This window comes from Balaenoptera borealis (assembly GCF_965194805.1).
Source record: "Balaenoptera borealis genome assembly, contig: HAP1_SCAFFOLD_1360, whole genome shotgun sequence".
In the NCBI taxonomy this organism is placed as follows: Eukaryota; Metazoa; Chordata; class Mammalia; order Artiodactyla; family Balaenopteridae; genus Balaenoptera; species Balaenoptera borealis.
Window position 1 is genome coordinate 132500 of NW_028122861.1, and position 24664 is coordinate 157163.

General features: G+C 43.3%; 1 long non-coding RNA gene and 1 pseudogene across 16 annotated transcripts; one reads left to right on the forward strand and one right to left on the reverse strand.

The window, feature by feature from the left end:
- Positions 1 to 5277: 5277 nt before the first annotated feature.
- On the reverse strand, positions 5278 to 16551 carry LOC309621999. 15 transcript variants are annotated; one of them, XR_014240407.1, is made up of 6 exons: positions 16413 to 16526; positions 13560 to 13616; positions 12089 to 12430; positions 7416 to 7589; positions 7212 to 7258; positions 5278 to 6501 (listed from the first exon to the last, which is right to left on the reverse strand). It is a non-coding gene; the product is annotated as an uncharacterized lncRNA (long non-coding RNA). The 15 variants fall into 15 exon arrangements; XR_014240414.1 differs by lacking the exon at positions 16413 to 16526 and adding an exon at positions 13801 to 14533 and having other exon boundaries at positions 13560 to 13620; XR_014240405.1 differs by lacking the exon at positions 12089 to 12430 and having other exon boundaries at positions 13560 to 13620; positions 16413 to 16551.
- Positions 9179 to 12071, forward strand: LOC309621998 (RING finger protein 11-like; annotated as a pseudogene). Its single transcript has 2 exons — positions 9179 to 10402; positions 10617 to 12071. The product of its transcript is annotated as an RING finger protein 11-like (transcript).
- Positions 16552 to 24664: the final 8113 nt, after the last annotated feature.

The following is a 24664-nucleotide window of genomic DNA, read 5'->3' on the forward strand; positions in this document are numbered from 1 at the left end:
CTCTCCTAGTTCATGGTGTGAAGTGTTCTTAGCCTCTCAGGAAAGTGGGGAGAATTGGAAAGACTCTACATGAGAATGCTAGGCTTTGTAAAACACTTTAGTTTTTTAAAAATAAGACTCATTTTGTATTGGACTTATAACAATCCTATGAAATACAAAGAAAGCCAAGAATCAGTGACATGAAATGATCACCAGTAAGAACTACAACAGTCACCGCTTATCTCGTAGCACAGGGCATTGTCCATGATCCTTAAGAAGAGTTACTAGAAATGCCTCGCCCATCCTGCCCCTAAACACCAACACAGCAATCATGTACCTTGAACGGTACATGATTGCTGTGTTGGAGTTTAGCGGGAGCATCTCACTTACCAGGGACTGGACTTTTACCTTGATTCCTTTGTAGTGACGGAGACATCCCTGGTGATGAAAAATTCCCTGGGATTGCAACCTCCAAGCCAGACATTTTGTGTGACACAAACTCAAGAACTCCCCAAGTCCTGCAGTAGCAGAAACAGTCACATATTTGAGAGTAACCCAGCATCTGAACTTGGGGACATTTCAGTGACAGCTCCAGTCCAGAGTGCCAGGCGTCTCCTGGCCCTGCCTCCAGCTCCAAGCCAGGGACAAATAGAGAGTAAGCACGTGGATGATATTAAAACCAAGCTTTCAAAGATTCTGGATGCCTAACACATCCCAAAAGAAAACCAAGATCCTCCACTACTCCCTTTAGGAATCCCTGATATTCACCAGCCGCTGGCCTGCACCGATCCCCTCAGCCAAGAGGAGCAGCCTGGTTCTGAAAATGCTGATCTGGGAAAGAACAGCCTGAGTCGTGAGGACCTAGGGACACTCGAAAATGGGATCGAATCCAGCAGTGGTCTTGCAGACATTACTACACTGGCGGAGGATATTCACCTTCCCCAGCTCTTTACTTCTTTGAAAGATCTTGATCAATCCCAAGGTCCCAACGGGATCAAAGCCAAAGATGCCAGAGCCTTTAAGGTGAATCAGGTGCAGGAAAAGCCAAGTGTCATAAAGGTTCCCTCTGATCAACCCAGGAAGAACAAACAGAAAGCCTCTGAGCCTATCAGTGGCGCTCCCAAGGCCAAAATCCAGCCAAAGAATCCAGAGTGCCTGTTAGGGGGAGAAGTGGTTACATGCCACGCTGCAGTCAGTGACAGGGCTCCTGTGAACACGGCCAAGCACTCTCAAGGCAAACCTCAGAAAGCTGCATCCAGAAAGATCAGCAAAACTAAGAGCCACGGGCAGGAAAAGACCAAAAGGACCAGAGGAAGAAACAAGGCTGAAGAGAACAAGCAGTCAGGGAACAAAGTCAAGGCAGAAGAGAAGCCAACAATTCCCGAGACGAAGCGAAAAAAACACCAAACTGAGCTTTAAAAAGCCTCGAACCTCCCTAGGCATGCGCATGCTGGAGTCTGTGAAGGTTCTTCATGCGCTGGGGAAGAAGGATGATAAGAAAACTGGGCTCTCTTCCTGTCGGCTCTTGGGAAATTCAAGCAACCCCAAAGACCCCCAGCCATCCAGCCATGGCGGCATACCCCACATGAGGGTAAGAGTGCTGAGAAAACTCAAGTCGAAGCCCAGAAACCAGTCAGCAGTGCTGAAACAGAGTGTCTATCCTCATCCCAGTATGAGCGGCCTCCTCCTGGGAAGGTCAAGTTGATACCTCTGCCTTTTTCTGCCTGGGACAAGCCTCAAGCTCGACCCGCTCCTCGGAGGCCACAGTCTCTGGCCTCACATCGGCCTGCTGGGGCTTACCGTGCCCAGCCTGGTTCTACTGACTCAGCTCAACCTGCTGCAGTCAATTCATCCCAGCCAGTTCCTGCCTCTCTGCCAGGTCCCGCCAAACCAGCTCAGCCAACTGTGACCAACCCAACCCAACCGGCTTGGACCAACCATACCCAGCCTCGTGTCCCCTCAGTCTGCTGCTCTTAGGCCTGCACCCTACAAAACTTCATCTGGCGCTTCTCTCCAGCGGGAAGCCTGTTCCCCCTGCTGTGACTAAGCGCCAGTCCCCATCCAAGCTCCAAACCCAACTTCTATGCCAAGACTTCAGCAAGCAACGAGTTCCATGGAGGGAACCCAACGTGCCTGAGCCAGTCATGTCAAAGCCCATCGAACAAGAGCAGAGGCCAGAGCGAGAGGCCATGAAGAGGCGGGCTCAACAACGTGAGAATGCTGCCAGATACACCTCTTCGGGGAAGCTGCAATTTTTCACTGAGAGGGAAAAAGAAATGGAAATTGCTGTCTACTACGGATACGTCAAGTGAGAGCTGCTAGGATTCTTGGTGCCACCTTGGCTACCAGCTGTTCTTCCATACATAGGTAAGATAGGTATAGAACTGAATAAGTAAATGGAATACAATTAATAGATGAGTAATAAACCTTAAGAATTTTGAGATGCTGCTAACTGGGGCGTGAGAAAGGAAGGACTGAAAGTTGGATGGGAGAATGAAGGAAAGGGGTAAAAACTGAGCAAAGAGGAAGGAACTTGGCCCAGGGCTAGGAAGGCCAAAAGAGACGTATGGATTTAGGAAAGGAAGCAGGAGTGAGGATGAAATGGCAGAAGTAAAAAGCAGGGTCAGAGGTCTGGGTTGAAAGAACACAATTGGAGTAGAGTTGAAGGTGACAGAAGATGAGTCTAGGTTTACTAGGAGAAATAGAAAAAGTCTCTCGGGGACGCTGGCCTTAAGTCTCACAACCACCAGATAGGTATTTCAGAAAACAAGAGGTTCAGGACACATCTCTGAAAGGTCTGAGTTGCCTTATTCAGGTGTGACTATAGTGGGGGAATAGGGAAATCTACCAGAGAAGTGGCTAGGGCTCAGAGTTATCCTAGGGGCAGCTGACGACAGGGGCAGAGCCAAGGGAACTGCTGCATCAGGAGGCCCACGAATAGGGCCTGGTATGTAAATCACGATGTACTCAACACCTAAGCACGAGGGGAGCGAATGCGCTCTTCAGTTAACCTTGGCAAAGACAGGCAAGGCCGGTATTCCTGTGCCACTTCACTTACAGAGGTGCAGCAAAGGGCTGAGGTCACATCCCATGTGGAGGTACAAGGACTCAATTTGAGGCCCAAATGCCTCTGAAGTCCTCTGTATTTGCAGATGCCCGTAGGCGGCCAACCTGGCTTTCAGAGCACAGCATCCTGAGGTTACTGGTGGACGAGATCAAACTTCTGCACGCGCCTAAATATTAACTTGAGGGGCTTCCTCCATTGAGCAGGGCACGTGCCGCCTTTTGTAAACATCACCATCTACTGAAACGCATGAGAAAAAATCCGACGGAAGCGTCCACTCTCACGGGTGAGAGTGGTGGGGGCACGCGCACTGGGCAGCAGCTCCAACAGCCACAGGACGCAGGCGCCCAGGGGTTCAGAGGCTCCCTGGGAGGCCTCGTGGGGCAGCTCGAGGGAGTGACGATGGGAGAGAGCGGCAGGGCTGGGCGTGAAAAGGAATGCAGTGGGGAGAAGGGAGAGATGGAGACAGTGGATAGTGACTATGGGAAAATGGGCAATTTTCATTTTCAAAATTATTTTTTTGAGATGTCATTCACATGCCATAAAATTCACCTTCTGAAACTGCAAATTCAGTGTCATTTAGTACATCCACAAGCCTATGCAACCATCACCGGCATCTAACCCATCACGTTTTCATCACCCCAAAAAGAAGCCCCCTTAAGCATCAGCAGGCACTCTTCATCCCCTCTTCCTTCAGCCCTGGCAACCATTAATTTGCTTTCTGTTGCTATGGTTTTGCCTTTTCTGGACATTTCATGAAATAATACAAATGTGACCGCTGTCTCTGGCTTCTTTCACTTAGCATAATGTTTTCAAGTTCGTCCATGTTGTAGCATGTGTTAGTACTTCATTCCTTTTTATGGCTGTATAATATTTCACATATCCACCACATTTAAAAAAATCCATTCATCCACTGATGGGCATTTGGGTTTTTTTCACTAATAATGTCCATTTTTTGAGAGTTTATTCTGTGCCAGGCAGCACCAGGCTGAGTTACTGACCTTACTTCACAGATTAAGAGGCTTGGAGAGTGTGAAGAGTTTGCCCTAGATTAAGAGCTAGCAATTGGGGGAACTGGGGTTTGAACTCAGGCAAACTTCAGAGGTAATAGATTCACATGACAGAACACTAGAAAAGGTACACAAGGGTATTCAATGAAAAGTGACCCTTTTCCCCACGTTCCCCAGCCACACATTTCCCTCCTCAGAGACATCTGCTTTGGCCGTGCTGTGGATCCTTCCAGAGAAATATTTATACCCCAACATTTATGTATCACAACTTATTGACTAATCTGTCCCACTGATTTGAAATGTCACTTTTATGGTATAACAGATTCTTATACGTATATATATATTTTAATGTATTTATTTATTTATTTTTGGCTGCTTTGGGTCTTTGTTGCTGTGCGCAGGCTTTCTCTAGTTGCGGCAAGCGGGCTTCTCATTGCGGTGGCTCCTCGTGTTGCCGAGCACGGGCTCTAGGCGCGTGGGCTTCAGTAGTTGTGGCACACAGGCTCAGTAGTTGTGTCTCACGGGCTTAGCTTCTCCATGGCATGTGGGATCTTCCTGGGCCAGGGATCGAACCCATATCCCCTGCATTGGCAGGAGGATTTTTAACCACTGCACCACCAGGAAAGCCCCTTATACGTATTTATATTTCTCTTTTCAGAGCTGTCCTGACTCTTTCTTGCCTATCTGTTATGTTTGCCATTTCTCTAAAATTCTTTTTATCTTCTTTTTGATTTAAAAAAATTTTTTCCTCTTCTTGTTTGTTTCTCTTAAGGCATTATCCATTATGTTCATTCACTCGTATTATTTTATTTAATTTATTTAATTAATTAACTTATTTATTTTTGGAGGTGTCGGGTATTAGTTGCAGCACGTGGGCTCTTTGTTGCAGTGCGTGGGCTCTTCCTTGCGGCTCGTGGGCTCTCCAGTTGTGGCGCGTGGGCTCCAGAGCACGTGGGCTCAGTAGTTGCGGCGTGCGGGCTTAGTTGCCCTGCAGCATGTGGGATCTCAGTTCCCCAACCAGGGACCGAACCTGCATCCCCTGCACTGCAAGGTGGATTCTTAACCACTGGACAACCAGGGAAGTCCCCACTCTTGTATTATTTTAAATTTAGTCCTCATTTCTGAAACTTTTTTCTTTTATTTTGAATTCTGTCTTGAGTTCTATCATCTTACCTAATTCTGGTTTATGCTGTTCTTTCATCTTTTTTTTATTATGGTAAAATATACATAAAACAAAATTTATTATTTCAACCATTTTCAAGTATACAATTCAGTGACATTAAATACATTCACAATGCTGTGCAACCATCACCACTGTGCAAATTCAAAATAATTATGTCAAAAGATTGAGCAGGACATCAGAAAGATGGAGGCAGCAGCATAGCTTCTGAATCTCTCCAAACCCTTTCATGGAAGAAGATCAACTAAAACCAAACACCCATAGGTGGCATTTATCAGCATTTACCATTTCCAGAACTTTTCCACCATCCCAAACAGAGACTCTATAGCCACTAAACAATAACTTCCCATTCCCTCCTCGATCCATGTTCTTTCATCTTTCGCATTGTTTTTCCTAACATCTTTTAGCCCACTTTGAAATAATAGGTTACAGTTTTGATCTGTTTTGTGGACCTGTCTTTTCCAACTTGATTTTATTGTCTGAAGACATGCTATTCTGCTCCTTATTCTCTTTTTTCTTACACTACCTCTGTACGGGATTTGATCCCAATCCTTTTCTGTTACTGATTTTTGGATGAAAAAAGTTTTACAGCACTTTGAAAAGGTGGTGCGAGGCCATGTGGAAACATGTTCTTCATGGCTGTTTCATCAATGCTTCACTTATACTGCTTTGGAATAACTGTTTTCCAGGAGGCATAAACCAGTGGGCTTTACCATTGGACAGAGTGCAGAGAAAGGACCCCACGAAAGCTGATCACCTTAGCAGAAATGACTTAGTTATGATTTCACCCAAGATTGGTCACAAACCAGCCTGGGAAACTCAAGGCACCAGAGACAAGGCATAATGCCATCTTTCCTTCTCTCTGCCTCAGCTCTCAAGGATTGGTCACCTCCATGTTATTAGTAACTATTATTTGGTTTCTGTTCATAATTACTATCAGGAGACACAGCACTTAGGGGCCTAATTACACTGCCTAGCTACGCACCATTCTTCTTCATCTTGGCTTCCTGTCCACCAGCAGGAACCTGATTTAGTTTTGTTCTCCCTTCACCACAGCCCAGTAATTTTTGTGCATGACTCTCAGTCTCACCAGAATCTGTATCTCTCACTCTGCCCCAACATTCCACCCCATCATTCGCTCCCTGAAGTGTACTCTAGAAATTTCGGTCAACTGGATATTTTACCACTGTTCACCATCTCTTATGAAACCAGAAGACGAGCAGCTTTCTTATGGAATGACGGAGAACTTGTAAAGATAAAACACCAGTCTGCAGGAGAAAGGGAAGAAGAGAATGATGGAAATCGTTTCTGCAAAACTAGTTTTACATTACGTTTTGTTTGTTCCTGGTAAAGAAACTGAAATCTTCTAAACATTAAAAAAAAAATCTAAACCACTAAAGTCAATAATACAGGAATATAACTTTTGAAAAAAAGTTCTTTGGCTGCGCAGCATGTGGGATCTTAGCTCCCCAACCAGGGGTTGAACCCACGCCTGCTGCATTGGAAGCGCAGAGTCTTCACCACGGGACCACCAGGGAAGTCCCAGGAATATCACTTTTAAAGGAGAAGTTATAAACCCCTTGGTTCTATGAACTGGAGATTTTTAGTAAGAAGTCATGTATTTTAAATGACTTGGAGCTTTAAAGGAAGGAAGGAAGGAAGGGAGGAAGGAAAGAAGGAAGGAAGAAAAAGGGACTTCCTTGGTGGGGCAGTGGATATAATATCAAAAGTAAATTAATTAATTAAATAAATTTTAAAAAGAAAAAAAAAATGCTGAAATCCACTGACTAATTATTCAGGCTATTATATCTTGCTATTTCCAGATACATCCCTTTATAAACTTTTGGTAAAAGGTTATCGTATGTCAGAACAAATGAATTACAGACTTTTCTATTTTTCCAAAATTTGAGAAATTCCCTTACATTTCTCCCTTCAAATTTTATAACAAGGGAAAAGTAGTGACAACCCTTATACTTACATTCAATTGCATCATCTGGCCACATGCCTTCTACATCAATCAAATATCTACAAAACAACAAAATTCGAGTCATTTGTAAATAAAAAGGAAAGAAAATCAAGTTTTTGCAAAAAAAGGTCCAATTGTGCTTTACAAATACAGATAGAAAAATCCTAAGAAAATATCAGCATATCTAATCAATAATTATTAAAGCATGATATATACCATGACTACAAAAAGGCTTTATTCCGGAGTTTCCCTGGTGGCGCAGTGTTGAGAATCTGCCTGCCAATGCACGGGACACGGATTCGAGCTCTGGTCTGGGAAGATCGCACATGCCCCGGAGCGACTGGGTCCGTGAGCCACAACTACTGAGCCTGCGCGTCTGGAGCCCGTGCTCTGCAACAAGAGAGGCCGCGATAGTGAGAGGCCCGCCCACCGCGATGAACAGTGGCCCCCGCTTGCCGCAACTAGGGAAAGCGCTCGCATAGAAACAAAGACCCAACACAGCCAAAAAAAAAAAAAAAAAAAAAAAAAAAACAGGCTTTATTCCAAGGACCAAGGATGCAAGGATAACGCAACTTTAGAAAATCTATTAATATAGTTATTTACATTAATACAACAATTTAATCAATAAATGAAAGAGAATAAAATACAGGACCAAACTGGCAGATGTTAAAAAGTTATCTGATAACATACAACGGTCAGTTTCGGTCAAAATGCTTTGTACACTAAAAACAGGAGACTTAATATGACAAGAGTATTCATCAAGAACCAACAAATAACAAAAGACAAATTAGGACAAATATTAACATCATATCTAAAAAACCCTATCTAATCAACCACAGGAGCCAGAAACTTAGGAATCACCATCACTGACAGCTATTTCTCCCTCACCCTCATCCTCAACCCACCACCAGTGCTGACAATGATACTGCCTACATACCTCTAGAATCTGTCCACATCTTTCCACCAAAATGACCACCATACCCTGGTCCAAGCCACCATTATGCCCAATTTCTACACAAGTCTCCTAACTTGCTTCCTCGCTTCCACTCTTTCTCCCTGCAGTGTATTCTCCACTCGGTAGCAAAACGATAGGTTGAAAATGCAATTGGGTATGTTCCACACACTCACCTTCAACAAAAATAGTTCAATGGTTTTCTATTACTCTTCAAGTCTGAAACCTTAAACATAAGCCTGCACGATCGAGCTCCTACCCACACTTGCAGCTCCATTATAATGACATGCTCCCCCAACGGCCCCACCTTCCTGGCCAGTTCCTCCAACACAGCATATGCTTTCCTCTTAGAGGGTCTTTTGCTATTCCTTATGCTCAGAAATCTCTCCCCAACGTCCCTATCTGGTTAATACCTACTCATCCTTCAGATATCAGCTGAAACATCCCTAAACCTTCTCTAATCTCCATGATGAGATCAAATCCTCCCTAAAATATGCTCTCATGGTACCATGTCCCTCTCCTTGGCACCTGTCAGAGTTGTAATTCTACATGCAGAGTGTGATTCTTGAATAGCTATTCCCTCTCTGGACTGCTAGAATTCACAAAGGGCAGGCAGGTCAAGTCTCCTCACTCACAAAATTTCTCAAGTCTTTTTGCTAGCACCCAGCACAGTGCTTAAACATAACAGATGCTCAATACGTATTTCCTGCATGAACAACCATACATTGGTACAGTGTAGCAACACCCACAAAAAGCATAAGGGCATAAACTCCTTGATGCAGAAGTCCCATTCTGAGTGAAGTTAACTGAGACAAAGCATATATATTCAAAGATGTTCACACAGGAATGTTCATTACTTTGATGTTTTATAATATCAAAAACTTCTGACTTGTACATGTTCATCAGTAAGCAAAGGAACAATGCAGCCTTAAAAAAAAAAATAAACCGATCAACAAAGGATTAATCTCCAAAATATATCAATAGGTCATGCAGCTCACTATTAAAAACACAAACAACCCAATCAAAAAATGGGCTGAAGACCTAAATAGACATTTCTCCAAAGAAGACATACAGATGGCCAAGAAGCACACGAAAAGCTGCTCAACATCACTAATTATTAAAGAAATGCAAATCAAAACTACAATGAGGTATCACCTCACACCGCTTAGAATGGGCATCATCAGAAAATCTACAAACAGCAAATGCTGGAGAGGATGTGAGGAAAGGGAACCCTCTTGCACTGCTGGTGGGAATGTAAACTGATACAGCCACTATGGAGAACAGTATGCAGGTTCCTTAAAAACTAAAAATAGAATTACCATATGACCCAGTAATCCCACTACTGGGCATATACCCAGAGAAAACCATAATTCAAAAAGACATATGCACCCCAATGTTCACTGCAGCACTATTCACAATAGCTAGGTCACGGAAGCAACCTAAACGCCCATCGACAGGTGCACGGACAAAGAAGATGTGGTACGCATATACAATGGAATATTACTCAGCGATAAAAAAGAACGAACTTGGGTCATTTGTAGAGACGTGGATGGACCTCGAGACTGTCATACAGAGTGAAGTCAGTCAGAAAGAGAAAAACAAATATTATATATTAATGCATATATGTGGAATCTAGAAAAGTGGTACAGAAGAACCGGTTTGCAAGGCAGAAATAGAGACACAGATGTAGAGAACAAACGTATGGACATCAAGGGGGGAAAGCGGGGCAGGGCGGGGGTCGGTGGTGGTGAGATGAATTGGGAGATTGGGATTGACATATATACACTAATATGTATAAAATAGATAACTAATAAGAACCTGCTGTATAAAAAATAAATAAATTTTTTAAATTCAAAAATAAATAAATAAATAAACTAATTAAAAAAAAAAAAAAAAAAAAAAAAGAATGAGGTTGGGAGACTGTCAAAACAGCACACAGATCACACACTCAAGCCCCGGAAGATGGGGAACTGCCTTAAGTCCCCCACTTCGGATGACATCTCCCTGCCTCACAAGTCTCAATCCGACTGGGCTAGCTTTGGCAAGGGGACGGAGCTGGATCAGGAGCTGCTGCTGCCATATCTGGATCAAGTTCCAGTTTTGGTCTCTCATCCAACACCTAGTCAGACTCGCCTAGCACCTCAGCTGAGAGGAGCAAATTAGGATAGCTCAAAGAATAGGCCTCATACAGCATCAGCCTGAAGGAGTTTATGACCCTGGAAGAAATGGATCAGAAAAAAGGATCCGGGGGACTTCCCTGGTGGTGCAGCGGCTAAAGACTCCACACTCCCAACGCAGGGGGCCCGGGTTCGTTCCCCGGTCAGGGAACTAGATCCCACATGCATGCCGCAACTAAGAGTTTGCATGCCACAACTAAGGAGCCCACCGACTGCAATTAAGACCCGGCGCAACCAAATAAATGAATAAATAAAATAAAACAAATATTTAAAAAAAAGATCGGGGAGTGTGTGATCTGTATGATGCACTTTGTTTATGAGAACCCAATTTGATTTCTGCTGTGTATGCAGATCACCTGGGCTGTACAGATGACTGGCTGATGAGATCCTTCACGTGCCCCTCCTGCATGGAGACAGTTGATGCAGCACTGCTTTTGTCCTACGAGACTAACTGAGCCAGTGTCTCTCACCTGACTTCAAGTGAACCATCATTTTTGGTGGTTTTGATCTTTTGTGGTTGAGCCCAAAGAGCCAGGGATTAGGAATTAAGATCATGCATGAAAGTTTCCTAAAAATTCCTGAACGGCTGCAGATGTTGGGGAAAAGCACGTGATATTTTAGAAATTTAGGGGGAAAAAGGAGGATGGTATTTTTATGTAAAGCCTTCACCCAGTGTTGAAAAATATAATTGTTATTTAGATCTTGTTATTCCTCCAGTACATAGGAATTGTGTAAAGTGTTACAGCAGCTATATATGTTTCAACTGTGTGCCAAAGATTAGGATAAAGATAGTGGTTGTTTTTCCTAAGTGAGATAACTTTCTTCTTCCCCCTACCCAAATTCTTTTCTGAAGTTGCTGGCATTTGGGTCAAGGTTTTATGAAAAGCCACATTTTAGAACACTGGCACAAAAAAAGGAGTTTTAAGCTGGTTTGCATAGTTCTTTTTTTGTTTTAGAATAAACATAGAGCACTTATATTTTTTACTTTATAGGAACTCCACAAGTTAAGGTCCCATTGTTCTTTTGCTGTGATTGTTGTTACTATTGATGTTGCTGTTTTCTGTCTTTGCTGGTTCTTTCTAATCTACCATTTGTCATTATTGGCATATGATCATCTCAGGGTCACAAGATGGCTGCTGTAAAACCAAATATCATATTCTCACAAAACAAGGAGGAAGCAGAAAAAGAGCCCAAATGGTCATTTTCCTAATGCCTATTTATCTTTTCTCAGAGAAAAATATCATTCTCATAAGCACAATAACAGCCTTCCCTTAATTACTCATTTGCCAAAACAGACTGATATGACCATTCGTAAGACAATTCATGGCAAAGAGGGATATGATAATGATTGTCTTAGCCTAACAAGGATTTATCCACTCAAGCTGAATGCTTCACTCCTCAAAAAAGTCATAAAGCTCTATGAGCAAGGAAGAACTACTAAGTGACTGTTAAGTAAACCATCAGAATTGTTTGTCCAAGACCATACGATTCTTTCTTTCCACTGGAAATGGAATTCATTGCCTTAGGTCTTTTTCAATAGTGTACTATTACTGTTGGGGCTGGCTCTGTGCTTGAAAACCAGCTGAAAACCAGTTATAACCTGTTACAAGTGCTATATCTGTTTGCAGTTAAGAAATGCAGAATTCAAAGTGATCTCCTAGCTTGTAAGCCAACTGAGATTCACTGTCCCTCTTCTATAAAAAAAATGAGCTAATGTGTCCAGAAACTAACTCTAGTAAAGTGGGGTTTATTAACATTACCCTTTCTTATGAGTTTCGTCAAATTATTTTGGTTGTTAACATGGTGATAATTAAAAGTCAAGGTAAATTTTAAATATTAAGAATTCTGATGTATTGAGCTTGAATTATGCCACCATGCTTATGTAAAAATGAAAGTGGCACCATGGTTACACTGAGAAAAGTTTCTCAGTTGTAACCATTTTGATTTCTTCTTTCCTGTGACCTCCTTCCCTGTTGTCTTGAAGCACAGCAAAAGGATACTGCATGTCTTCTTACTGTAGTGCTGAGGTTATTGAAGTTATATAAAACACATCTCAGTCTCTTGTTTCTTGGAAGGAAAGTCCTGCTAGTTGACTGACAATTCTAAGCAGGGAGAATTAAGAGAAATGTGTTTCATGTTTTGCACACAAATGAAGAATTTGTATAATCACGACTTCACAGCTGTGATCTCAAAAAAGAAGGAATTTCTCTCTTTCTATTTTTCTTGCAATTAACGTAAGAACACTCTAAATCTCTAAGTTTCTGAAGCGTTAGTAGAGATGGTCTAGTAAAGATGTAGTTGTAATGTTTTACCCATTTAGCATGTGTTTATTTTTCCTTATGTACTCCAAGGTGACATATTTGTTCAGCTCAGTGATATTACAGCTAAAACAATCATTCATTAGTAAAAGGAGAAGCAATCTCAACCTAACAAATCAGAAGTGTTTCTTATTATTTTATACTGAGTTGAATATTTGACTCTTAACACTTTTTGCTACATACAAAACACAAGTCTCTTGAAGGGTTCCTCATAAGTGCATTATACAAGGATTTAGTATGTCCTAAGCACTTAAAGATTTGACATTCAACTGTAGTAGTATCCATGTTGGTTACTTTTCTTACGAGCCCCATGATGAGTTGGAGAAACACTGAAAGAATTAAGAGTATCAGGTTCTATTAAATTGTTACATGTATCTTGCTTAAGTTTGTGCTCATTTATTTATATCCAACTACATAAAGCAAATTTGGAGGAAAAAAAAGAATAATAAATAAATAAGAATGAGGTCTCCAAATATTGTCAGACGAAGATGTCCTCCATATATTAAATTATAAACCAGAATGTCTAAAACACTATACCATTAAATCACAGGTACAGTCAGTTCTGTATATCCAACGGTTCCATAACCTGCAGATATGGAAGCCCGACTGTACTACACCATTTTACATACGGGACTTGAGCATCCGAGGATTTTCGGATCCATGGGGAGTCCTAAAACCAATCCCCCTGCAGATACCAAGGGACCATTGTATATGCTTATATCTGCATTTTTTACGTCTGAAAAAATATGTGCTAAATTATTACTGGTGGTAACATCTGAGTAGGGGGCAAAATTGCCTTCCACTTCATACACTTCTCTGACTGCATTTTTTGCATTCAGCTTACATTAGCTTACATTACTATTGTAAACAGAACAATTTAAACATGCTCTGCCTCTTGGGGTTGGCAACTCACCTGCACATGAGGTAGCCAGTCCTGTTGAAACCATGGGTACAGTGGACACCAAGAAGTCTGTCTAGAAAACAGGGAATATGGAATTAAGTAAGCGAAGTAGATACACTAAAAACGAGTTATACAATTTTCTGAAGAGTAGCCTTTATTAGTTACCACAACACTACCACTATCCTGAAAAGGAAAAACTCTGAAGAAAAGAGTGTTTTTGCAGGAACGTACTATAAAGAATTAACTACTATACAGTCAAAATTCATTGTCTCTGGGAAATTTTGCATAGCCTCCAATCAGATGCAATAGTGTGGACTGGAGAATGCCCATCAGGAACTGATCTGACTATAGAAAAAGGGAGTGGAAAAAAAAAACAGGCTATCAGAAGAACAGAATTTGTTTTTGAGTGAAACAAATGGAATGCCTTCACTTTTAATGCTCAATATTAAAAAGAACAAACGGTTTCTGAAGGGCTCTTGGGGTCCCCAAAGCACTTCCATTCCTTCTCTCCTTCACTGCTCCTCACACGCCACGGGTCTATGTGCCTGGGGAGTTCTCGGGTTAAGTAGCACCGTTCTTATTTCACAATGAAAAAGTAAGGCTTGAGAACGTAAGCCCAAGCTGCAGAGCAGGCAAACAGAAAAAAGACTAGAATCGAGTCTCAGATTTTTCCAACGATGCCACAGTATTTTGTGGTCCAGGACTTAAAAAAAATTATATGAGAGAGTAAATAAAAAACAACAACATGTAGCTGATCTCTGCAAAAGCTATGTCTGTGACTAGGTGGTGTCTGGCATTCGTCATCTCCTGCCTGGAATACTACCGCCCTACAATTCTAACAATCTCTTCTATTTCAACTGATCCTCCACATGGAAGATGTTCTCTCTCTAAAATATAAACTTGGCTGGATTGCTCTGTTGCTTAAAAATCTGTTGTAGCAATGCAACTTCCCTAACACGAAGCGTCTGCAACTTCTCCAGAGTCTCTGCCCCTGCCGTCAGTTCGGCATCGGCTACTGGTACCCCTTTCCAGACACTCATGGGTAGTGCCTACCTTTACCAACATTCTAGCACGACTATGTTACCTGGAGTTACGGACCACAGCCAGATCTCCACTTCAGCTGCTTCCTATCCAGGTGTTCTTGAGTGGGACATCACAGCAAGCACTGAAAAGAATTCTTCTTCACTCGGAGACTTTACTCTGGCACTCACTGACCGGCATACAGCTGCTTCCTCCATGTTTCTGGCAGCCCAGTATGATAAAACTTCAGACGCCAATAACATGGTCCCTCTACATCCATCGCTTTCTGCCAGCCTTGCTCAGGGAACACCATCTCAGATTCCAAATCAGGGGCAGAGCCACCTGTCACTTACCTACCAGGAAGGAAGCCAGGTATATTACTATAACCAAGGCACACTGGGGTCTTTACTGTATGGAGAACTTGGCTCCTGCCCGCAATCCTATGGCTCTGTGTCATACACAGGAAGTAGGGCCTCTGTGCAACCAGAAATGGGAATGGGACTGAAGGAGATTCAGCCCACAAATATCCGACCACCAGCTTCCACCTCTGCAATCTGCCACCCTGTGTCTGCTCAACGCATCACAGAAACAAGTTTTCAAGGTGAGTACACAAACGGCAGAGAAAGTTGAAGAATGAGGTCGGCATTCAAAAATGGGGTCAAATCGACAGCTGGGAAGGGGTGTAGAGACAGGTAGAATTTAGATCCTGAGCCTTTAATAACCACTACCTTCTCTCAGTGCTCTCTGTTTTTAGACTCTATGTAAGAACACCTAGGGCTTCCCTGGTGGCGCCGTGGTTAAGAATCCGCCTGCCAATGCAATGCGGGGGACACGGGTTCGAGCCCTGGTCTGGGAAGATCCCACATGCCGTGGAGCAACTAAGCCCATGTGCCACAACGACTGACCCTGCATCCTAGAGCCCGTGAGCCGCAACTACCGAAGCCCACGCGCCTAGAGCGCATGCTCCGCAACAAGAGACGCCACCGCGAGGAGAAGCCCGCACACCACAACCAAGAGTAGACCCCGCTAGCCGCCAACTAGAGAAAGCCCGTGCACAGCAATGAGAGACGCAGTGCAGCCAAAAAAATAAATACGTAGAATAAATAAGTTCAAACAATAAATAAATACATAAACATAAATTACAAAAAAAAGAACACCTAATGCAGGTGGGAAGGTGGGAGGGCCACTGTAGAGGTCATCTATGCTACATGTCCAAGAACCCCGAGAGCACACCAATCGGTACCACACTTTTCACTGCTGTAGCCGATCATTCCCCCTGTACTACCACACTGTAGCACTCCCTTCCCTCATCTACTGCTATAGTCTCTTTGGAAGGTGTTTCAGAACTCTTGTTATGAGAGTGCCAGTTGAACTGTCCTCACTTCCTTCATTTATACCAGGATTGAAGACCTTGTGGTCCGAGATCCTGTCCAGAGAGCAAGCAGGCTAAGACTCTGTCTTTGTTGATGTATTTCATCAAAAAGGGCTCTACCCCCTCTCCTACTTCATGGTGTGAAGTGTTCTTAGCCTCTCGGGAAAGTGGGGAGAATGGAAAGGACCCTATATGAGAATGCTAGGCTCTGTAAAACATTTCAGGTTTTTAAAAATAAGACTCATTTTGTATTGGACTTACAACAGTCCTATGAAATACAAAGAAAGCCGAGAATCAGTGACAGGAAAGGATCACCAGTAAGAATTACAGCAGTCACCGCTTACCTCGTAGCATAGGGCACTGTCCATGATCCTTAAGAAGAGTTAGTAGAAATGCCTTGCCCATCTTGCCCCTGAACCCCTTGAAAGGTACACGACTGCTGTGTTGGTGTTTAGGGGGAGCATCTCACTTACCAGGGACTGACTTCTCCCTTGATTCCTCTGTAGTGATGGAGACTTCCCCGCTGATGAAAAATTCCCTGGGATTGCAACCTCCAAGCCAGACAGCTTTCCTATGGAATGACAGAGAACTTGTCAAGGTGAAACACCAGTCTGCGGGAGAAAGGGAGGAAGAGAATGATGGAAATCGTTTCTGGGAAACTATTCTTACATTATGTGTTGTTTGTTCCCGGTAAATAAACTGAAATCTTCTTAACAGTAAAACAAAATCTAAACCACTAAAGCCAATAATACAGGAGTATAACTTTTGAAAAAAATTTCTTTGGCTGCGCAGCATGTGGGATCTTAGCTCCCCAACCAGGGATTGAACCCACGCCTGCTGCATTGGAAGCGCAGAGTCTTCACCACGGGACCACCGGGGAAGTCCCAGGACTATCACTTTTAAAGGAGAAGGTACAAACCCCTCGGTTCTATGAACTGGAGATTTTTAGTAAGAAGTCAATATATTTGTTGTTAGGCTCATTTTATGTTAGGCTGTCTCCCTGCACAGGATGCAGGCGCCTTGAGGATGGAAGTCATATCCCTCTATAGTACGTCCCTCTTCTTTCTGCTTTGCAGTTTGCTGCTCCACTTGCTCAACCCCACCTAGTAATAACCTATACTTCCCTTGTTCCTGTTTTCCCATCTGGAAAACAGACAAAAGGCAACCAAACAACGCAAAGGTCTCAACAAATAAGGGATATCCAAAACCAGAGATGGCCAGAACTTCTGTACCCCTGATGAAATAGTCCTCATACAAAACCTGATAATCAAATTCCTTAATGCTAGGAATCACAGTGAAAAATAGTATCTGAACTGACTTCTGTCAGATGAGTGAGAACTAAGGTTAATTCAGTGTATCTGAAGCATAGAAAGTGAGGGCAAAAGTGGCACAAGATGGGGCTAGAGAAGCAGAGAGGATTCTAGACCACGCAGAGTCTTAAAGGCCAACAGTGTGTTTTCTATTCTCAAAACAATGCTTGTGAGCGATGTTTATGAGCAACGTTCCAACTTGCTTTGAAGGTTTCTTGTGTGAAGAGTGGATTGGAAGGAAACAAGATATATGGACACCAGTTAGGACCTAATCGCAACAGACAGGCAAGTTCAGTATTAGGAAGTTGAGGAAGAGCTGGCTGACAGATTCCAAAGAAATTCAGGAGATGAACTGAAGCGGGCTTAATGGGGTAGGAGATGGAGGAAAGGAAGGTCTTAGGGAATTCAAGGGTTTACTGCACACATGAGCAAAGTCTCAAAATTAATCATTTGAACGTACAGAGGCGGATCTCCCAAATGACACCGGTTAGGAAGCAACGGTACGCCCTTTAGAATTCCTAGAGACAACACAAATCAACTGTTTCGATGGAAAATTCGGCGGGACTCTTGATTTCCATGGGAATACAGAGAAAAGAGACACTGATCTGGCTTGCAGGTATATTTAGGAAGTTGTTAGCCGGACATCACCTACTAGTATCATGTAAGTAGGCCGTCCGAAGTAGGAAGCTTAGGGGAAAAACCTGGAGGAAAACTTAAAAGCTTAAGCCACACCTCTACACTACACCACCTTTCACAATTTCTTCTCAGATAAGCATCATCCCCATCAGTGAAGAAACTCGTTCGTACCTCATAATAGGAAAAACAGGCCTAAAGATTCAATGTGTGTCTTGGGAGGTCCCATCTATGCGATATCTTCCTGGGACCAGAAAAGGCCCCAGGAAGATCCATCTCTGCACCCCTGAAAGCTTACCACCAAGGAAAATGACTAGGTCCATAGATTTCCTCCCTCAAACCAGCTTACCTCACACATAGATCATTAGCAACTCCGCCCTTACTCACATTATCACAGTCACAAGAGTGGTTAGGGAGAAAAGCACTAACCAGGGGAACTAAAACAGAGGCAATCCAGGCCAAGCTGGGCTGGTGGCAGATATCTTGCTCCTTACGCTCGGGTGCATAATGCGACTCACCACAGTGCCTTTTTCACAGACCCTTTTGAACGTTTCTCCACAGAATCCAACAGCTCAAGTTAGTTCATGACGCTTCAAGGTCAACAATCGTCAAGAGAAAAACATGCAATATGTCTTACAATGTTGGATTCCTTACAAACAGGACAAGGAGATAACCATGTAGACAAAACCAGAGCATTTGAAAACATCTGTATTCTACAAACACACCAGTGAATGCTATAAATAAGGTACTATGACATAAAACAAAATGAAAACTAGATGTGAGACTGTTCTCTTCAGTGTACAGACTTCATGGCAGTTGCTGCACACTATCTAGCTACTTAGATCTTTAACTCTCTGTTCTGTTAATACCAAATGAGGCCCAAGTGTGTCAACCTGTTTCCCACAGAAACCAAAAAGTCTACATGCATCTCTTTTCTCCTGTGCCCTTTCACCTTACCTGCTCCCAATTCTCCACCAACGTCCTCCTCTTTCTCTAATTATTCTCCTCTTCATTTTGCTTGGCCTTGCCCCCAAGCATGCAAGACAGAGAGTCCTAGAGGTCCAAGATTCTAGAGTGGCTGTTTGCAAGGCGGAGGAGATTACAGTAACTGCCACACTGTATATACTTCTGTGCAAAGAAAAAGGGACAGTGTTCAGAATGTCTCTCACATATAACAAGAGCTGGAGATGGCAGGATACCTGTGTGGCCCAAGGAACTAGAGCTAGCAAATTATGGGCCAAACAATTGCAACCAAAGGCTGGAAGAGGAAAGGTCTGCAACCAGCTCTGTCTCCTAGCTCTCTGGTATTTGCTGCCAACGGGCAGAGTCTATTTCGTGAAGCATCAAGCACTGAAAAGAAGACTCCTGCTGCTGGAAGGTGACAGGAAGTAACGTCCAATGCAAGATCAAGGCTTGTCCTCGAAGCAATGCCCATAATGGAAGAGAAAAAAAAAAGAGAAAGCGGAAGAGAAATGTTAAGTCGCAAGTCCAACCTGGCCCCCAGCCTAGCCCAGCCCAAGGAAGGTAGGAGTCAAGGAGAAGAAACTAAAAGAGAAGAGCCTTGGACCACAACATTCTCCACAAGGTACACTCAACAAACTTCACCCTACTCTTGAACCAAGTTACAAAGAGAGCTTCTTAATCCCTACTTTGGCTCCTTAAAAGCTGCTATCAGTTCACTCATTAGACACATATGATTTCAGAACAACTGTAATAGTTCAAACTAGATGGCTCTTTCCTTCCTAAGGATTATTAATTAAAGAAGATCTATATAGCTCTAAGTATATGATACATAAAATAGAATACTCTGTAGAATATAAGTAACTCTTAGTTCAGTGTATTAATGAACGTCTGTAAGAAATGTTGCAATGATTTCCCTAATGGAAGAGCCTGGGGGAGGTAAATCTGTCTTCTAGGATTTCCTCCCCAGAGCTCAGAAACTCAGGTGTTGTTTTAGCTCTCCTACACTCTCTTCACCCAAGCCCGCCTTCCTGTTGGGGATCGGACCTCCCTATTGGCTCTCTCATACCTTTCAACTGCCTGCTTTGTGACATCACTCTCCTACCAAACCTACTACCACTTGGTAGAGTCTTGGGGTTTCCGTGGAGCTGTTTGGACCAGTAACCAGTGACCTCTGTACTGGACACGTGCGCCGTTCAGCTGCAGCCACTCAGACATCCTCTAGTGTTGTCTCCTCATCCCTTGTACCTGCAGTGGATGCTTCCTCTTCTCTGACCATGTCAGGTAAGAAAAGAAACTTTGGAAAGTTTTGCGTTCGATTTCTTTTGCCCCTAAATTGAGTAGGAGATTCAAAATAGCATGGAATAATGAGGGAAAGTATTGAACTACACGTCTGGAGACCTAATTTCACTTTTGACTTTGACGTTTACTATCTGTGTGACTTTGGACAAATCACTGGCTGTCTCACAAAGCCTGTTGCTTTCCTTAACTGTTACGTTAGGATACCACGTTGGGTTGATCACTCTGATCCCCTTCTTTTCCAGTATTGAGCCTTAAAGGGTACCCATGTAGAAAACGAAATCAGACACTTCTCAAGAGTGTTTCAACAGAAACATAGAAAAGCCAGGGGACATAGAAAACTAGCAATATATACCAAGATGTTTCATCTCTAATGGTCTCCCTCCACTAGGATTTCGACTAGTTGAAAAGAGAGAATAGGGAGAGAGGATGGAGAGTACTGGGCTCTACAGGGAGGCACAGAGTCGAGCGTAAGGAAGTTTAGGATGGTTTTCATTAGCACAGGCCAACAGGCACCAAGAGATGGGAGAAAATGTAAGAATGAAGAGGGAAAGCATAGAGGAGCTCTCAAGAAAAACGGAGTTTGCAATGGAATGCTGATGGGAACCAAAGATTTTCAATTAAAGCAGAAACAGCACAGAGGGAAACCTGCTCAGAGCAGGGCAAAACCAAGTTGATGGTAGCAAACCCTTACATTAACAGACTAAGAAGGAAAGTAAGGCCAGAACAGGGGATCACCAGGAAAGGCAGCTTATCAGAAAAGTCATACTCCGTTTTCTTTCTTTTATTGCCTCTCTGAATACAGTTGGCCACTTGACAGTTTTGAATATAAACATTTTAGAAATACGTTTTAGAAATGATGCCTCCTATAAACAAGCAACCACAGTGGTTATCTAGGGGGCTGCTTTTCAGTGTTTTATTCTTTCTAATTTTTAAACTAGGTAGACATTTCACCAATTCAACATTTTAAGTGATATCTTCTAAATTGAATCAGAAGGACTATTTTCCTTGGTGTGATATGTAGGTTCTAAGGCAAGGCTGCTTTTCATTTTTACAGTTATTTCCTTCCTAACACAGAGAGCACATTGATCAACAGCCATCGTTCGCTTGTAGAGCTTAGCTACCGAAGAAGAAGAAGAAAAAGTCAAGCCCCACATCTCTAATTCCCCCCCCCACTTAGGGAATTCCCTGGCGGTCCAGTGCTTAGGACTCGGTGCTTTCACGGCCAGGGCCACGCGGCGCGGCCAAAGAAACAAAACAAACAAACATCCACGTTTATCGAAAACCATATTGTGGAGTCCTGTGGATTTTCTTACATTTGAAAATCTTTTTTAATTGGATTCTAGGCATGATGGTTTTTTGAGGTTTTGGGATGCCATCTTCTTGGATGCTGAAGATGATTCTAATCTAAGTTCTAGGATAAATCCAAAAACCTTCCTGATACATTTTAAGCTTCCTTTCTGCTTATTATATAAGCTATATTCATTGAAATATATATTTCTCCTAGGCTTAATACCTCTTACTTGCTGGGTAAAAATATGAAGGAGCACAATAATGAAACTCTTTTACACTTATTATTTTGCTGTCTGCTTCGTACCGGTTTTCATTGAAATACTTGTCTATATGTGTTGTGGCTACCTATACATGCACATTTATTGCATTCTGTTGCTTGTTATGCATTTTTTACTGACATACCTTCTCTGTCTGTATGCATTGGCTAGGAATTCATTCACCTCTATCACCTCCATCGTGTCTTCTGGTTAATAGTATTCACTAAAATAGAGTGGGCAAAATTCACTTTCATAATATTGCATGGATGGTACAGAATGCCATTTGTTAGTAAATTCATTAGGCTTCGATACTTGCCACATACCCCAGTTTTCATTAATATCTATGGATTTCTTTTTCGTTAACGTAATATGCTTGTCATGATTTTTCTTTGTCTTTCTAGAACTTATTGTATCTTCCTCCATATAAATCATACGCAATAGATCAGCTTATTCATCTATTAATTATTACTGCTATTATTATTGGTGGTGGTGTTATAACCACTTTATAGGTGAGGAATCTGAAGTAATCAGATAACTTTTCCCTTTCCAAAAGCACTTAAGAAATCCACTTTCGGGTAATCATTTTGAGGTAGGATGAGAAACCAGGCTTGAAGAGGGCAAAAATGACTCTTTCAATTCACCAGTTGGACTGAGCTGTACGTCACCTCTAGGTAATAGCGTGGGAACTGCACAAGCAAAGGGAGACACTGAAGACGACCATGGTAATAGCCGTACTGTTTTCTAATGGACAAAAAAAATGCCTATATTATAAGTTCTATTTCTCCTGCTTTCTGGCAGTATCATGCTCAGAGTGGAGTCCTGGCAAGGAAGTCAGGATACTTAGGTTCTGAAACCTGGTAATGATACTAACATAATGAGAGAACTTGAACAAGTCAACCCGACCTCTCTGAGCCTCAGTTTCCTTACTCACGAAATGAGACTGAGAACATCGAAGTTCTCTAAGGGCCTCCTAGTTCTAAAATGCTTCCAGTCTAGGAAATAGCATAGAAGTCAATACGAGTGCAGGCTGAAGGGAAAGACAGGGCAGGGAGAAGGTTGCTTCCAGCCTAGAGAACAATCTCTGAACCACACCACTTGGCTCTTCTGCCCGTCTGTGCCCAAGATGGGAGCACAGGCAGTGAATAGAGAAGAGTGGAAAACTGCTCAGTCCTTACAGCCATCATTAACTGTCTGATTTTGGGTTTCTCAGGAAGTAGTGATAGTAGAGGTGTCCTGATAGCAAGAACCTTCAGATGATGCCGTTCCTCAAACGTAGTGAGAATTTCTCAACCTCCCTGAGTTTTTCATGACCCTCTTGTTCTTACAGAAAATTTCCAACATCCATCTCTACTTGGAACTCTAAATTCTCTGCAGCATTCTCCTCCTGTGGTGAGCAATGCAACTTCCCTAACACGAAGTGTCTGCAACTTCTCCAGAGTCTCTGCCCCTGCCGTCAGTTCGGCATCGGCTACCGGTACCCCTTTCCAGACACTCATGGGTAGTGCCTACCTTTACCAACATTCTAGCACGACTATGTTATCTGGAGTTACTGACCACAGCCAGATCTCCACTTCAGCTGCTTCCTATCCAGGTGTTCTTGAGTGGGACATCACAGCAAGCACTGAAAAGAATTCTTCTTCACTCGGAGACTTTACTCTGGCACTCACTGACCGCCACACAGCTGCCTCCTCCATGTTTCTGGCAGCCCAGTATGATAAAACTTCAGACGCCAAGAACATGGTCCCTCTACATCCATCGCTTTCTGCCAGCCTTGCTCAGGGAACACCATCTCAGATTCCAAATCAGGGGCAGAGCCGCCTGCCACTTCCCTGCCAGGACGGAAGCCAGGTATATTACTATAACCAAGGCACACTGGGGTCTTTACTGTATGGAGAACTTGGCTCCTGCCCGCAATCCTACGGCTCGGCGTCATACACAGGAAGTCGGGCCTCTGGGCAACCAGAAATGGGAATGGGACTGAAGGAGATTCAGCCCACAAATATCCGACCACCAGCTTCCACCTCTGCAGTCTGCCACCCTGTGTCTGCTCAACGCATCACAGAAACAAGTTTTCAAGGTGAGTATAACAAACGCCAGAGAAAGTTGAAGAATGAGGTCGGCATTCAAAAATGGGGTCAAATCGACAGCTGGGAAGGGGTGTAGAGGCAGGTAGAATTTAGATCCTGAGCCTTTAATAACCACTACCTTCGCTCAGTGCCCTCTGTTTTTAGACTCTATATGAGAACACCTAGGGCTTCCCTGGTGGCGCCGTGGTTAAGAATCCGCCTGCCAATGCAATGCGGGGGACACGGGTTCGAGCCCTGGTCTGCGAAGATCCCACATGCCGTGCAGCAACTAAGCGCATGTGCCACAACGACGGAGCCTGCATTCTAGAGCCCGTGAGCCTCAACTACCGAAGCCCGCGTGCCTACAGCCCATGCTCCGCAACAAGAGAAGCCACCGCGATGAGAAGCCCGCACACCGCAACCGAGAGTAGCCCCCGCTAGCCGCCAACTAGAGAAAGCCCGTGCACAGCAATGAGAGACCCAGTGCAGCCAAAAACATAAATACGTAGAATAAATAAGTTCAAACAGTAAATAAATACATAAACATAAATTACAAAAAAAAGAACACCTAATGCAGGTGGGAAGGTGGGAGGGCCACTGTAGAGGTCATCTATGCTACATGTACAAGAACGCCGAGAGCACACCAATCGGTACCACACTTTTCACTGCTGTAGCCGATCGTTCCCCCTGTACTGCCACACTGTAGCACTCCCTTCCCTCATCTACTGCTATAGTCTCTTCGGAAGGTGTTTCAGAACTCTTGTTATGTGAGTGCCAGTTGAACTGTCCTCACTTCCTTCATTTATACCAGGATTGAAGACCTTGTGGTCCGAGATCCTGTCCAGAGAGCAAGCAGGCTAAGACTCTGTCTTTGTTGATGTGTTTCATCAGCAAGGGCTCTACCCCC